The sequence below is a fragment of the Eumetopias jubatus genome, unplaced genomic scaffold (genome assembly GCF_037043125.1).
Source record: "Eumetopias jubatus isolate StellerSeaLion01/CBP00866 unplaced genomic scaffold, mEumJub1_p1.0 scaffold_9, whole genome shotgun sequence".
In the NCBI taxonomy this organism is placed as follows: Eukaryota; Metazoa; Chordata; class Mammalia; order Carnivora; family Otariidae; genus Eumetopias; species Eumetopias jubatus.
Window position 1 is genome coordinate 39,968,098 of NW_028274815.1, and position 17,150 is coordinate 39,985,247.

At 47.1% G+C, this 17,150-nt stretch overlaps 1 long non-coding RNA gene across 3 annotated transcripts in view; it reads right to left on the bottom strand.

The window, feature by feature from the left end:
* The window catches only part of LOC114223485 (uncharacterized), a 54,414-nt gene that overhangs the window by 36,618 nt on the left and 646 nt on the right, over positions 1-17,150 (bottom strand). For 2 of the 3 annotated variants that reach the window (XR_015768937.1, XR_015768938.1), the window contains exons 2-3: positions 4,754-4,879; positions 225-4,492 (exon numbers count right to left, since the gene is read on the bottom strand). This is a non-coding gene — a long non-coding RNA (uncharacterized LOC114223485). The remainder of the gene's footprint in view (positions 1-224; positions 4,493-4,753; positions 4,880-17,150) is intronic. The other variant, XR_015768939.1, reaches the window with a different exon arrangement.

Here is a 17,150-nt window from a genome sequence, read left to right on the forward strand (position 1 = left end):
TTTTATGTTCAAAAATGTTGAGACTGGAAGGGACCTTAGAACCTTCTAGGCCAGCTGTTTTCCAACAGTTTTAAAGCGATGGAATCATACTTTAAAGGAAATCTTCACAAAAGCCCAGATTCTAAAAATAGACAAGAGCTATTCTGGCCAAAGGGAAGCTGGGGACCCAGAGCAGTTTGAGAATTACCGAGTCCAACACCTGTGATATGGGAGAGGAAACCTACCTGAAAGTGAGAATGACTTGTCCAAGGTCACACAGCCATTTAGCGGCGCAGCCAGCCCCCGGCTCCAGCCCCCAGCCCGAATGCAGCCCCTGTCTGTGAGAGCATGGCGCCCTGGCTCCTTCCAACTCAGCACCTCCCACTCTTGGGACTCCTCCCTCAGCCTCATGCGTGTCGAACAGAAGGAACTGTTTCCCTCAAAATGCTAGAAACCACTGGGGCCACGAGTAGTACCTCTCTGAGACCCTGTTGCAGAGGGACAGAGAACAGGGAGAGGTGGTCCCTCCCGCATTGCCAGAGGCAGCTGTGCACTGCTGGCATGAGGGCAGCTCTGCTTTTTAATAGGACGCCGTAGGATCATTGGTGATGTCCCTGGGGAAAGGGGTGGTTCTGAGGATGTGTATCCAGTGGAAACAGCAGTGATGTCTGTGCTGTGTGGTCAGGGTCTCAACAGGAAGCAAATGGCCTCTCAATGTGGCCATCTGAGGAGAGCTTGAGAAGGACCATTTACAACGCTGTGGGCAGTGGAGAGGGAAACCCACAAGGGGTGGTGAAGCTTTTACCTCCTCCCAGCCAGGGGACGAGTGAGGGAGTGGTTAGCATATGGGCCACCTGATAAGAGCTGTAGTCTCTCTCTCTCTTTTTTTTTTTAAGAATTTATTTATTTATTTGAGAGAGAGAGAGAGCGTGTGTGCACACAAGCAGGGGGCGGGGCAGAGGGAGAAGCAGGCTCCCCACTGAGCAGGGAGCCCCACATGGGGCTTGATCACAGGACCCTGAGATCGTGACCTGAGCTAAAGGCAGCGAAAGCAGTGGCTTAACCCACTGAGCCACCCAGGCGCCCCAGTGCGCCAGCTGTAGACTTTCTTAGGAGAATCAGCCAACTCCCTGCAGGGAGGGAGCAGGGAATAAATACCCTGACCTCACGCTCCTCCAACCCCTGCCTCCAGTGCCTACCATGGGCTGAACCTGACCCAAAGCCAGGACAAAATGGCCTGGATGATACAACTCATCCGGACAGGCAAGCAGAATATATCCAAAATGGTGTCACCCCGGGGAAGCAGCAGTGTCCAGCAGACCTCGGAAAGAGCAGACCAGACTTGTTCATGAACAAACCTGAGCCACCCAGGCACCCCCAGAAATTCCCATGGGCACGGGCACTTTGCAGGGCTGGATGTAGGGAAGAAGCTGAGAAGTAAGGTCATGAAAACAACCTCATTTGTACCTATCAGGCCTGGGGAAACTCGCATAGTCCATTACATATGAGGTTGGCCGTGGAGGGAGAAGGCCCTGGTTGCAAGGGCAGGTGAAGTCCGGAAAGCTTCACTTGGCCCTCTGTGACCTCTTCATCCCCAGCACCTGGCTGTATGGGCAGGACTGCAATGCAGTTCTGAAGCTAATTGCCCTGAGTTAGTGCACACTACACGGGTGAAGGACGGTCTCCAGCGACACGGCCCTGGCTTCACATGCCAGACACAAGTTCAGGGGTCCCCAGGCCACCCACGCTTTGATCAACTGGCTACAGATTTGGGGGTTCCCACTCCCCCTGTGAGCATGTTTACTGGCATAATGCACCGAACTCAGAAAGGTGCTAGACTTACAACTTTGGTTTTATTATAAGGGTTATAGATCAGGACCAGCCAAATGAAGAGGCCCACGGGGAAAAGTCTGGGAGGGTCTCAAAGTCAGGGCGCCGAGTTGGCTGTGGCAGGTCAGGTGGGTGGACAACTCTCTCCAGATGCATCAACATCGGTTAGCCCACGAATGTACATGCAGTGATGTTTCTCAGGAAAGGATTTTATGAGGAGACAGCAGCACTAACATTTTGGAAGTAGGAAAGCAAACAGATGAGGAATAACGGACCAGGCAGACTTTTGAGCCCAATTCCAAGCCTGACCTGGAGAAAGCTAGGATGAACATTTCATTCCACAGGCTCCTCAAAAGGAGAAAGTGGGAGCCCCAGGAGCTTAGGACCAGTGGTCAGGGGGTCAGAAGGTCAGACTCAGACGGGTGGGGTTAAGTGCAGAGAGCTGGGAGAAGTGTGGTTTGAGGGGTAAACTTAAGTATGTGAATATGTAAATATATGCTTATATATGTAAATTACTTTGAACACACTGCCAGCAGTGTTTGCACTTGGGAGGCAGTCTCTAGGTCCCTTGAGGCAGGCTCTGACTCCTTCCGGCTGGGTGCCTGTCCCTGTCTTGCCCCAGCAGAAGTCTGTGGTTTTCCTCCCATGAGAGGGTAAGAGTGGGTCTCAGGATGGGGGGCTCTAAGTGCGGCATACAGCATGGAAAACAGAAGGATCAAGGACTGATGTTATTGATTTTTAAACTTAAGGACTCCCGGCCCTTCTTGCCGCTTGGTTCTTAAACACACACGCAGCCTGACCCCACCCTCCAGGCAAGAGCCTGGAAGATTCCTCTCTGGGGAGTCTGAGCAGCCCAAGAGGAAAAATCTAAAGACACGGCTAGCAGCTTGGGTCCCGTGGTAAACAGCCGGTCCAGATCCCCTACCATATGAGCGTGCTCCATCCATGCTCCCTTGGCTGATGAGGAAGTGCCACTCAGATGGGCTGCGGGGCTGGGGCAGGGGGGCACTGTGAGGGGTAAATTAAAGAACTTTGGGTGGAAGGAATGGTATAACAAATGTATAGAGACAGGCTATGGAGAGGTTTTTAAGAGAGGCGTGGGTAGGGCACTGGGCCAGGGAGCAGGGCAGGCAGGAGTAAGGGAAAAGTAGATGAGGTCCAAAAGGCTGGCTGGGCCTAGCAGGTGCCTGAGAGAGCACCGAGGCCAGCAGGAACAATGGGCCAATATCTGGGGTCAAATGCCTCTTTCTGGGGCTCTATACCCTGAACAGGCTGTGCCAACCTGGGGAAACAGTGTGGCCAGCCCAGGTCTGTACCAGCAGCTTCCCTGGGGACTAGGGGGAGGACAGCCTCCAAGGCCAGTCTTAGAGGATGGAAGTTAATTCGGTAGATAATGAGGAGCCTGAGGGGAGCTGGGAAACAGGAAGGTGACGTCTAGGATTGAGTTAGACTGATGGAAGAATGAATTTATGAACCAGACTCTGGGAGAGGCAATGGGGGGCTGCGCCAAAGTCAACAGGGAAAGTCTCAGATGAACCTGGGTCCGTATTCACGGGAGGAGGAGATGGGGGCCTAGGGAACAGAAATTGCTGGAAAAGGAGTGGAGGCCTTTGGATGGGAAACAAGAATGTGGATGGAATGCAGGAGGAAGTGTTGAGCAAGAGAGAAAGCAGCCACCAACCTATCCGAATACAGACAAATACCTGCACCAGGACAGGGGTCTTCAAACATTATAAAATTTTTGGCAGTCTTCTCTCCCTTCACCAGCGTAACACAGGAATTCAGGGAAAGAATTCTTTCCCTTTCCCAATGCTGTGGTGTGTTCGGCTGAGAACAGTCTCATGGACACATCAGCTGGGTACCAAGCGAGTGTGACCAATGAAGGCCGTTTGTGAAGTTGGGTTCACCAGCAAGTGTTTGTCCTTGGACATTCTTCTCCCCTCAGCCTTCTACACAAAGACTTCCCTGACGTAGATACCAATGTCCATCCTTTCATGAGGAGAGATGGTGATGCCAGCAGAGTATCCAGTGAAGGAAGCAGGACCTCCCGCTGGGAGGATGCTCTTCGCCAGCATGCCTGCGAACCTCGAATTTATTCCCTACTCTTTCCTCTGAAGGCAGGCATGGAACATCTTGGTTATAAGTGCAAATAACTGTCTGGAAGGAGAAACTAAAAGTTCATTATTAACCATTCACACTTTGGTTCACTTAGCAGGGCCCCGAGGAAGGAAGAGTTTCCAGGATAAATAATAATAAATGCTAATCACATTTGGAGTAACTGAAAGATTTTCACACTCATTATCTTGATCCTCAAGAGTAACACCGAGGGCCTTACAGGATTATTATCTCCCTCTTACAGCTGAGGGAATCAAGACCCAGAGAGGTTAAGGGACTTGCCCAAGAATACACAGTGGTTGCTGTTGGCAGAAGCGAGACTCGCACCCAGGGCTCCCGATGTCCAGTTTGGGGCCCTGTCCTCAGTGTGCATGGCGGGGAGGGGACTGTGACGGCCCAGGTGTGGGGCAGTATCCCAGGGTAAGGTGCAGTGGGGAGGGTATCCAGAGAACCCGAGAGAGAACAAGAGCTAGGGAGCTCCTCTGGGTACACCGCCACTGGCTAGGGTTTGAAGCCAAGGTCAGGATCCCCTAAATTCTGTCCATTGTCAAGGCCTCTTCCCTCAGCTCTGGGTGGGACAGAATAAAGAGAAGAGAATAGTGAGCAATAAGCCCCAGGCCACCCATCAATCCCACACCCAGCGCTCCATCCTAATTCTTTGCTCTCCTGGGGGGAGCCTGCCCTGGAAAGCCAACCTCCAGCTTTCCCAAGAGGTAAGATCACTGGGTAAGATCTTGGCCCCTTTGGAGAACCCCATCCTGACAGCATGCGACCACCCTAGCTCACAGTTCAAGGTCCCTGAGGTGCTCAGAGCTGGGAATTGACTTACCTACGGGTGAGCCCATCATCAGTGGTAAACATGGAGGCCCCTCTTGGTATAGTGTGGCTGGATGCTCTCTACAACAGACTTGCCTCCCAAGCTCAGGCCCTGGACAGCTGCTCACAAGAACTATGTCTGAAAGAAAAAGGACATGGTCATAATTCTACATTCAAATGCCTAGATCCCAGATAAGCTGCCTCTTGAGGCCAAAGCTACCTTTCTGCAAGGAGGATCCATGCACATCCCTTCCCCCATGGGAGATCCATGCACAGAGGAAAAACCCAAGAGAAGGGACACTTTATAATTCCCAGGAGCTTTAACTTGACCTCAGACACTGGAGATCAGGAAGCCCTCCTTTATGTTCGAAGTCCAAGTGCTCTTTGGAGCTGGGCGCCTTCGGTCATTCAAAGAGCACTCTGAGCCCCATCCCCCTTCTGTTCCCTCTCATGCACACAGTGCCTGCACACTCACTCCGCAGTGTATGGGTCCGATGCTGCTCATCTAAGGACCTCAGCTGGAGGACCCATGACCCATAATGAAACTAGATGGCCATTTCCTCACCCCTTTCCAGCAGGGGAAGAATAAGAGACTGGGGGAGGCACCCCTGATTCCACCCTCAACTCAGACCCTCAACGTACCATTTTAAAATAAGTAATCGTTACAAGTTAGTAGGGTAGGAATTCATCTGTGACCTCTTAGAACATCTTTCATGCTTTAATGTTCTTAATGGCCTAATGAATGCAATTTAATTCAACATAGCACTGTGAAGGGTTTGGGTCAGGCTCGGGGCTGGGTGCTTGATCATTCCAAGGGGCTCAGCATGATCGTTCAGAGAAGGGACTGCGGTGTCGTCAAGGAAAAACACACATACAGCTCGTTACCACTTGGGCCAGTGCTAAGGTAGAGCTATGGGAGAATAGGGGAGGCAATGATTATTTCTGGACAGAGGGGAAAAGTTTCCACAGCGGGCTCATAGAGGAAGAGATGTTTGGGTCAGGCCTTTGGGCCTTCCCTGGGAGGGATTCATGATCAAAGGAGAGAAGTGAGCTGCAGGTATGTCTGAACAAAGGTATGGGTGCTGGGAGGGCTGATGCATGCCGTATTAGCAGTATTAGGTTAGGGGAGGGAAGAGATAAGGGAGCTGAGATCCGGTTCGGTCTGGGGCACAGTTAAAAAAAAAAAAAAAGATGATGACAGGGAAGAGAGGGGAAGAGAGAGGATTAGAAAGAGGACTTGCAGTATTGAACACCTGGGCACTGTTAGCAGAACTGACCAGTCTCTCCCCTGAGGAGCAGCATCCACTGTGAAAAACCCATTGAACCAGGGAGATCATTCCCAGCTCCGGCACTCAGCGCAGCGGCGGGGGGAGCTTGGATTCATGAGCTCCCTCCTGGGTCTCAGCTAGCACCTGTACAGAACAAGGACTGCATGCCTACCATTGGTAGTGCTTGATAGCACGTCCCTCCTAGCCGGAAACAGATGGCCGCATGAAAGGGGAAGTTGAAGAAGGCTGAGGAAGGGATTGTTTATAAAGGGATGGGCACAAAAGGGAGCCAAGAAATGGTAAAATGCCAGGGAATTGCAACATCTGGAGAGGCAAGGAGGTAACATTATTCACTGTAGAGACGGCTGCCCGGCCAGACCTATAGACTCTGATAGAGAATGGAGCCAACAACCAGCTGGGCTAGGGAGACATGCCCTGACTTCTAGCCCCGCTTCAGTGCCTCTCAGCTGAACACATGCAAAGGCAGAGGGCAAGGGAGCTGATGGAGGCAGTCCGTGGAGGTCAGCTTCCAGACAGAACAGGGGAAGCAATGGACCAGAAGGAGGCAACAGAGAATATCTCACACAGGTAGCCGACTGACAAATGTATTTGAATAGTTACATGTTTGTTTTAGTGTATAATAAAAGCAACGTAGCCACCCATCAAAGCTATGAGCTCATAGCTGTTATTTCTTAGGATAAGGCAAGAGTGGATCTTTATTTTATTTTAATTAATTTATTTGAGAGAAAGATAGAGAGCGTGCACAAGCAGGGGGAGAGGCAGAGGGAGAGGGACAAGCAGACTCCCCAATGAGCGGGGGACCCTGAGATCATGACCTGAGTGGAAGTCAGATGCTTAACCGACTGAGTCATCCAGGCGCCCCAAGAGTGGATCTTTAAATGTTAAAAATTAGACAGTTGAAAGAAAAATATGAAGTGATAGTCCAGGTGGTACAAGAATATCGCAAAAATCACAAAGACCGCCTTTGTAAAACTGAAGTTTGGGAAATTTGGGCTGGGTGATAGAGAGGATTGCTTCCATTTCTGACTCTTTTTGAGTTTTTAAGTGTCTACATGTAGCTATACCGAGTACAAGGAAAATGCTGGGAACTGTCACAGGGTATTTTCAGATCATTTTAGTTCAGTAAAATGTTATAATCATGAGTAATTATGGTGAGATGAACCCAGGACTCCCCATCATTCCACTACTCTTTTAAGATTGCTCTTTGCCTTCTCTCGGAGGTTTAAAAACAAACCCTAAGCCACCAACAGACACGAGCAAGAACATTCACAGCAGCACTCTTTGTTATAGTCTCCGACTTGAAACAACCCAAATGTCCATCAAGGGGATTTTATAAATTGGGGTATTTCCATACTATGCAACAATGGAAATGAACAAAGTAAAGCTGTATGCAGCAACATAGATGCAACTCCCAAACTCGATGTGAGCAGAAGGAACCAGACACAGAGTCCACACTGCAGGATTTCTTTTATGTAAAATTTGAAAACGGGCTGAAAAAAATCTAAGGGCTGGCAGTCACAAGAGTGGCTGCCATCACAGGAGGAAGGGGAGGGTGGTGACCAGAAGGAGCCACAAGGCAGGCTTTGGGAAGGTAGGCAATGTTCTGTTTTTTGACCAGTTTTTGACATGGTCTGTTCATTTAGAGATAATTCACTGAGCTTTGCATTGAAGATTTTGGAACTTTTTGGTAGGTCTCTTACCCTTCATTAAAAAAAAAAATCATTATTTTAAGTGTATATAAAATGGAAAAGCTATGATTTTTCCTTGTTGACTCTAGGAAAATGATCACAAAGGATGAGTGCCCCTCTGGGATGAGCAGAGGTGGTGACATGTTTCTGGTGATCCAAGGCTTGGTCACTTCTCCCATTTCTACCAACTCCCCTCTCCCACCTCCCTCAACTTCCATTGCTGGTAGAGCTCCTGCCATCTACAAACATTTCACAGGTGCCCACAGGATTGGCACAACAGTGCCAATTGTTTTCTAAATCTGCTTGTGTCTGGTTGACTAGATGACTGACATTAGCCACTGTTGGGAGTGTCCCTTCTTCTCCCAGGTGATGGTAGAAGAACTCTAGACCTTATATGGTACCAGGAAAGTAGGTTAGGGTCCTCCTCTGTTTTTTGGTTACCACTTACCTCTATGTCTGGTTCTGGACATCTGCTGCTCCAGGGCCCATGGAGAGGCCCTCATCACACACAGGCCAGCCATGGTCTCTACCACAGGACCTCCAGCTTCCTGCCCAGTTGTGGCCTTTAGTGGTCAGCACTTGGCCATCTTCAGGCATTCCTATAGAAGGTTCTTTACATCCAAGGGCATTTTAGGGGAATTGGGCATAGGTCTCACCTTCTTTAGGAGGCCATTCACTAGAGGTTGGGCAAGGGAAACCCAAATCCCTAGGGTAGAGCAACCCTGAGCGGCTGAAGGGAGGAGACAATACCCCTAATTCTTTGAGGACGAGACTTAGGGGAGTGAGAAGAAGGGAGCTAAATTTCTCACCAGGTTGTCTGCCCTACCCTCTGACAGCCAGGCAGTGTGCTCTATCCTGTGGTGTGTTCAGAGAAGATAAGACGCCCACCTGTAAGGACTTAACAGCTTTGTTGGTAATATGAGAGCATCGTTGAGTAAAGAAATGAAACCAAACCTGACCAAGCAAGATAAGTTTTGAAGAGGCAGCAGAGCCGGGAATAGCCTTGCAAGCCGACCTTGCACACTCCACCAAATCAGTGTTTTCACATCATCACTTTTATTAGTCCAAATGTCACAAACCCTCAGGCCCTCCATGTGAAAGTTTTGTTTCACCATACATGTTCATTCGTGATGCAATTTTCTCAAAAACTTGAATTTGTGGCTTTATTTTAAAAACTGAGAAAACCAAAACCGACCAAAACCTCAGATTATAGCCTCTCTGGAAAACCAAAGATCTGGCAACACAGGGTGCTCAACGGTCACATGGCAGCGGTGGGCCAGACCTGAGCAGTGACTGTCCCCTTAGATAGGGCTTTCCAGCTGTGGAGTTCCCTCCTCTCGTCCCCACTTCCTATTGTCCCACGCCCAGCCCCCCTCCCTGGGTCCTGCTCCCAGGCATCTTATCTTTTAATAATAATAATAATAAAACTCAGTATCTTCCTCCTGCCAGGAGAATAAAGTCTAAACACCTTCGGCTGGTAAGCGGCTCAAATCCTGGTCCCAGTCTCATCTCCCATTGCTCCCCTACACGTTTTCCTCCCAATCTCAGGGTGCTCATGAATGATTTCCACGGTGTTGTGCATCCAGCTGGTTTTCTCAGAATCAAGTTTCACTTTTTAACTCTTTCACTTGTGCCTTTGATTCATATTCTACTTCTGACATCTCAGACCTTCCAAGATCATTGTCTTTCTCTCTAATGCATATCCCTTGGAAGTTCCACTACTTAGGGTATGTCCATCAATTTTTGTTGTCAGAAAATGCTTTTATTTTGCCCTTGATTTTGCAAGACGACTTGCTTATCTATTTATTTATTTATTTATAAAGATTTAATTATTTTAGACAGAGAGAGAGAGAGACAGACAGAGGGTGTGAGTGAGCACGAGCAGGGGGAGGGAGGGGGGAGAATCTCAAGCAGATTCCCGGCTGAGTGCGGAGCCTGACTGCAGAACATGGGGCTGGATCCCAGGACCCTGAGAACGTACGATCATTTTAAAAGGTTTTTGATCACAAAGAGGGTTTGAATTCCAGCCCCAAACATGCATAAGGACAGGCTTTTGATTAGAAATTCTCAGGGGAAACTTTTGTTTTTCTTTTGGCTCCATTCTGAACTAAAATCGGGTATCTTGGGGTGCCTGGGCGGCTCAGTCGGTTAAGTGTCTGCCTTCGGCTCAGGTCATGATCCCAGGGTCCTGGGATGGAGCCCCACATCGGGCTCCTTATTCAGCGGGGAGTCTGCTTCTCCCTCTCCCTCTGCTGCTACCCCTTCTTGTGCACACACTCTCTCTCAAATAAATAAAATAAAAATGAAATAAAATAAAATCAGATATCTTAAGGCAAGTAATGGTCTATGGTGTGTAGGCCACTGTTTCCCTTGGGGAGCAAGATCTGACAATATCCACTAAAGTTTCTATCTTTTGAAGGTTCTGGGTATTCATAAGGATTTCCAGTCTACTCTCATATCCCACTTCAGTCTAAGTTTGTCCTCTTTCTAGCCCATTTGGCCAGAATTAACAGGGGCTCCACAACAAAGTCTGGCTCCTGCTCACTTCTCCGGGTTCACACTTGCCTCTGAGGGATTTCCTCCCATTCTTGCCAGCTCAGCCTTGCTGTATGTAAAAACAGGCTTTTAATAGTTTCCCCAGGATCTTAGGGATTTTTGACTTGGTGGATTTCTCCAGAATCTACTCTTCCATGTTTGTTGGAAACATGGCACTAACTTTTCTATCGTTTTCCAGCAGTCTCCCAGAATCCTTGCTCACCCTGTACCCTCCTCCTAGATTGATCTTCCTCATCTTCTCCATTTGCTAAATCTTACCGTGGTAGGCAGAATTCTAAGATGGTGCCCCAAATCTCTAGCCTCTGGTGGATGCACATTTTCTCCCAGTTATTCACTCGAACACTAATGCTGCTGGGAAGAGATTTAGCAGGTGTAATTAATGTCCTAAATCAGTTGATCTTAAGGATATTATCTGGGTGAGTGGGTCTGACTTAATCACACAAGGTTTTTTAAAAATAGAAAGTTTTGTCCAATTGGTAGTAGAAGAAAAAGTCATATAGCTGTTCTCTGGCTAGCCTGGAAGAAAGCAACCATCTATGTTGTGAACTTTCTATGGGGCCACACGGCAAGAACCCCTGGGCAGCCCCTAGGAGCTGAGGGTGGTCCTTGGCTGACAGCTTGCAAAGCAACCCCGAGGACTTCACTCCTGTAATGGCAAGGAAATAAATTCTGCCAAAACCCGGTGAGCTTGAGTGAGCACCCTGAGCCCACTTGAGAACTGCAGCCCTGGCTGACACCTTGATTTCCACCGTCACCTGAGACCCTGGGCAGAGAATTCGGTTACACTGGACCTGGACTCAAACTGTGAGGCTGTAGATTTGTGCTGTTTTAATCTGCTAAATTTGTGGTGATTTTTGACACAGCAATAGAAAAATGAACACAGCCCGAACTAATATACCTACCAATATACCCACCTCATCCTTCAAAGCCAGATTCAGTTGTCCCTTGAGCAGCTCTGAGGCAGTTCCAGTCCTGTCTCCACCCCCCCCACCCCCCATGCCATGCTCTCATGACTCTTTGTGAATAGTCCTTCTGTTATATCTCATTGTGTTACTGGTTTCGCTTGTTCATTTGTTTTAAAGTGTCTTTCTCTTCGGTTAGACCATTTGACCTTTCGAGAAAGGACTGTGCCTTAGGTGAACTCTGGTGTCTGATGGCCCAAGTTCCAATCCTGGCTTTGCTACTTCTTAGCCATGTGACCTTTGGCAGTTTACTGCATGTCCCTAAGTTTCTCAAGCCTCAACTTCCTTAGATAAGATATGGGGATAAGAAGACCCTACCGCAAAGGGGGGTTGTGAAGATAAAATGAAACAGTTTTTGTACAGCACTTGGTGGCTTACCTGGCACATGAGAGGCCCTCGGTAAATGTTTGTGCAATGAATCTATGGGTGAAGGAAGGATGGAAAGAGGGCCTGCGGATGTGCCTGAATATGGGGCTTGCAATTTCTAAAAGGATTCAGTCTGTGTGGAACAGTTTCCTCAATCCAAGCTGCCCTCTGTCAACAGACAGCCTTCCCCTGATGTTTCCCTCCTTTGTTTCACTCCTGCTTTTTCCCCGTGATTGCTCACAGGAAACAATCCTAGAAAAACCTCAAGGGATTGACTTCCTTTGTGCTTCAGGGCAGCAGACGGTCTGTTCTGTTGGCTGTAGTTTGCTCCAGCCCCTGGGGACTGAGCGGGGGACAGCACTTCAGGAGGATGAGGATGGGAGTAGAACGGGAGGTGAAGCTCGCCAGGAGAAAAACACAAAGACAGTACCTGCAGGGAAACCCGACGAGACACTGGTAGAGGGTGAGGGATGGCTGACCCCCGGCCCCCGCCCCCCTTGCCTCCCATACAGCCTCAGTCTTGGCTGCTACAGCTGCCTTCCCTCCTTTCCTTCTGGCCACCTACAAAATAGTCACAACAGCATCACCCCTAACAGCTTCGAAGATGCCAGGCCCTAGGGAAGGCACGGCTTCTGTCTTGGTGTCAGATGAGAGCCATTTGGCAGGCGCAAAGAAACAGGCCATCTGGAAAAGCCTCTGAGACCTCAGTAATTGGAACCAATGACTCCCTTCAGTCTTATTTATTGTAAAAAACAACATTATAACAACATGAAAGGACATCTCTTACAAAGGAAAAAAAGATTACTCAAGATCCTACCACCCTAACACCACAACTGTTTTCTTTTTCCAAGTTTTCTTCTTGTTTTTGGCCACATGATAGAAGTTTGCATCAATCTGTGTCCTGTTTTTTGTTTTCACTTAATGTGGTATCCAAGCCTTTTTTAGTGTTGACCTAATCTTCACATTGGTCTCTCTCTCTCTCAACTGCAAATATTCCAGCCACTTTGATGGAGGCATAATTAATGATTCCTTAACCCTTGGGGATTCTTGCTCATCCCCTTGAATCTTTGAGGTTGGCTGTTGGCAAAGCTGTAAATGAAAGGAAGTTTGTCTTCCGGGCCTAGCTGCATCCCTTACAGATCCTTCTTCCTGCTAGCAATTTTAGCCCAAGATTTCTCTTGCCATATCCTGATGCCAATCTGCTCTCTAAGCTGGTGCCCTTTTCAAGGGCTTTTCAATAAATAATAAAATAGTTCTATTTTTTTTCCTTAAAAGAGCAATGCATGCTCATGTTGTCCAATTTGAGAAACACATAACAGCAAAAGAAAGTAAAACTCTGCTTTAACTTGGCTATGCAAGATCATATGCCACTGTTCCTTATTGTTCTCATAAGTATTGTTGGCACTTTTGACCCCAGTTGTCTGTGCTAGGTCCCTTTCCTCCCAGCCTCTGCTCTGCCTTCCAGCTTCCCTTCAGAAGCTACCTTACGTTGATGACATGATGAAAAAGCTGAATGAATAAACCCTAGAAAGTATACTATCCTGAGGCCTTAGGCCCCTATTGAGATAGAAAATACTCAGAAACAGGTACACAAAACATCAAGGGGGCGCCTGAGGTTGCCTCCACTGACTCATAAACCTGGAGTATATAGAGGTAGGATGGGCTGCAGGGCTGGTTTGATCTAGTGGCTCAAAAATGTCATAATGAGAATGGTTTCTTTTTTTTTTTTAAGATTTTATTTATTTATTTGACAGAGAGAGACACAGCAAGAGAGGGAACACAAGCAGGGGGAGTGGGAGAGGGAGAGGGAGAAGCAGGCTTCCCACAAATCAGGGAGCCCGATGCGGGACTCGATCCCAGGACCCCGGGGCCATGACCTGAGACAAAGGCAGACGCTTAATGACTGAGCCACCCAGGCGCCCCAAGAGAATGGTTTCTTTCTAACTTCCGTCTGACTTCCCTCAGCATTATTCTCTTCTAAGGTAAGTCCTTCTTGTAGTCTAAAATGACTGCCTTAGCAGCAGCTTCCGAGGCTACCTACTGCCTGACTCCTGTATAGCTAGAGATGAGAGCATCTCTCTCCCACATCCCATACATTGGAGATCTCCTCTGACTGGGTCAATCTCATTCCTACGGCCACCCATGAATCAATCCTAGTGGCAAGGAGGATGGGTGGCTCAGACCAGCAGGTCTCAAGCTCTAGTCTTAGGACCCTTTACACTCCTAAAACTTACTGAGGATCCCAAAGAATCTTTTCAATGGAGGTTTAATCGATTGATATTTGCCAAACTATAAGTTAAATTTATTAAAATTAATAAAATAGGGCACGTGGGTGGCTCAGTCTGTTAAGTGTCTGCCTTTGGCTCAGGTCATGATCCCAGAGTCCCCAGGACCCCCGCTCAGTGGGGAGTCTGCTTCTCCATTTGCCCCTCCCCCTGCTCCTTCTCTCTCTCTCTCTCTCTCACTCACTCTCTCTCTCAAGTAAATAAATAAAATCTTAAAAAAATAAAATTAATAAAATAATAAAAAATAATAAATTTACATGTTATAACAAGTTAATTTAAAAGTAACTACGTTTTAAAAGGCATTAATATCCCCTCCAAAATAACTATGTTTTCCAAAACAAAAAGACGGTGAGAAGAATGGCTTTTTTTCCTACTTTTTAATTTGCAAGTCTCTTTAAATCTGGTTTAATAGAAGACAGCTGGATTTTCATATCTGCTTCTGTATTCAATCTGTTGCAAATCGTTTGGTTCAAGAACAGGAAGAAAATCTGCTTCACATCCATATGTAATTGGAAAAGGGAGGAGTATTTTAACAGGTTTTTAAGATAATTGTGGATATTCTTCTTTGGTACTATACGAAAACTCTACAAGAGGTCATATCTTAAAGGCTTGTTGCACTGTGGAATCTGAAACCTTATCTATGAACTTTTCATATGGTTTAAGTCCATTGTCTGCCTTGCATTTAAAATTAATCTTTAACCCATGTGTGATTTTGTAACATCACGCATTAGTCATCTGGAAAACCTTGATTCACTGAGTAAATGCAGGTCTTCCAAGTGTTGGCGCATCACACATGATCCATTATCCCCAAATCATATTGGTTAACATCACCATCAGTCCCATCAGAAAAGTCCTTAAATATTGAGAAGCTGTCCCATGGTTTATGTTTTATGGTTTATGTCCCCATAAACTCTTCCAAAATTCTAAATTTCTTTTGAAAGCTGGAATTTTTTCATCATTGGCAACCAGTAGGCCATCGTTGTCCTTGAAGAGACAGGCTCACTTAATTGATTGTCAAGAAAATGTCTACCAAATAACCATAATTTGTCAGGTGCTTTCTCAAGTAAAAATGGTGCTCCATGACCCCGACCCGTCACAAAACCAGCTAGTTCAGCTTGCAGCTACACCAGAGCTTTCCCCTGGACAACCACCATGCTTCAGTTCCCAGCAGAAGGGTTTTATATGCATTTTCCATTTTGTCATATAAAATACTAAAAAGATACATGCTTAACAGTTGAGATTTTAATAAACTTAGTAATATTCTTAAATGAAACTGCATTTTTTTAAATTAAAAAAATATAGGGCGCCTGGGTGGCTCAGTCGGTTGAGCGACTGCCTTCGGCTCAGGTCATGATCCTGGAGTCCTGGGATCGAGTCCCGCATCGGGCTCCCTGCTCAGCAGGGAGTCTGCTTCTCCCTCTGACCCTCCCCTCTCTCATGTGCTCTCTCTCTCTCATTGTTTCTCTCAAATGAATAAATAAAATCTTTAAAAAAAAAAGACTGAATATATTAAAAAATATATATATATATATATATACTTTTTTACCATGAGTGTGATGGTGAAGGGTATTAGTACAGTTCAGTGCCACCAAGTTGATTTGCGAAGGTACCAGTAGTTTTGCACACCTTCACCTCTGCACCATCAATGAGAAAGGTAAATTATGTCTTAGATAATTATGAAATAATTTTGACTTCAGAGATTCCCTGAAAGGTCCTCAGGGACCCCCTAGGGGTTCATGGACCATACTTTGAGAACCTCTGACCTAGACCAATCAGAGCTCACTCATAGAGTTAAGAGTGGGGCAAATTTACCTAAACCATATGTTGCATCACAGGGGAGGGGAGAGGGAGTGGATGTTGGGGGCAACCACAATGCCAGCTATCAGAATGACCTAAGTAATGAACACAAGGAACTAAAGAATTACAAAATCATGGTAGCTGTCCCGGACTTACAGTTTGGCCACTTTGCTCGTCAGGGTCCTGAGCTTTTTCTGAGACCAGCCAATGACTTGAAGAGATTCCAGGTAAGGCTTTGAGATCTAGTGGTTGATCCTAATCAACAGTTGGAGGATCTCTAGCTCAATGCAGAACAGTAGCTGAGGATGGCTCTGCAGCTAGTAAAAAGGATGCTTTAGGGCAGGGGCTTGTCAACTTCTCTTCCCACCAAATGTGAACGGGGTGAATGAAGTAGTGGGTGCAGGGTAAGCTTAACAGCCGTCCTGTTAGGCTAGGGCAGGAGGCAGTTTCAAGCTCTCTTTCTTTCTCACACCCACCTTACACCCACTCTTCCAAGCCAGGATACCCTGATCTTTACGTCAGCCATAATGCTTTCAAGGCATTTTATCGACAGGAGTATCTGGGAGAAAGGGGAAGAGCAGCTGAGGCAAAGAGAGGTAAAGAGTGTCTGATCAAGCTGGCTGGCCTTGGGCTGGTCTCCAAGAGAGAAGTGGTGAGGTGCTCAGCATTCTCCCTGCAGCTGTCATTACCATCCCATCCCCCCCCACCCCACGCGCAGCTGCTCTGCTTGGGCAACCTTGGCCAATCCACTAGATTTAGATCTCTCAGTGACAGCTTTTCCTCCAATATTTTCAAAATGCTCCCGTGTCCTCACCTTAGAATAACCTGGAAACATTTTTATGGCAAATCCCTTTGGAAAGTATGACGGCAGAGTCCCCCCTCCACCCCCACCTTTTCCTTTCCAAGATTTCGCTTCTGACCTTTGTTACAGGGGCATTTGGTGGCAGAGCAAGGATCAGAACCTGCGCTTGGAGTGCCCCTTTCCATACCTCAGGAGTCTCCCTTGGTTCTGGAGAGGAAATGTCATACAATTTTTAAGTCATAAATATTAGTGAATCTCCAAATTCAAAAATTAAAGGGAGTTACAAAGAATTACAAAATTCTGTAATTTTGTAATTACAGAATTAATTACAGGTTACCTGTAACCTGTTGTTACAGGTAACAAAGGTCAGAAGCGAAAAAAATACATTTTTTCCAGCACCCCTGCCCCCACCGGGGAAAGAACACAGACATTTCCAAACTCTGTTGGGAGCTGTGCAATCTATTGCAAAAAAGAGAGACAAAACTCTCAGTTGACGTAAATACATTTGGCTCAGTGTCTAGGATCTTCCTTTTTAAAGCGGAACCGGTATCACCGGCACATGACCGCGATGCCCTGTACCTGAAAGGACATTCTGAAGGCAGACCAATTTCGCTGAGCTCACCGAGGAGTCAACAAGTCCTAAGGCACAGAAATGTCGCAGGCGC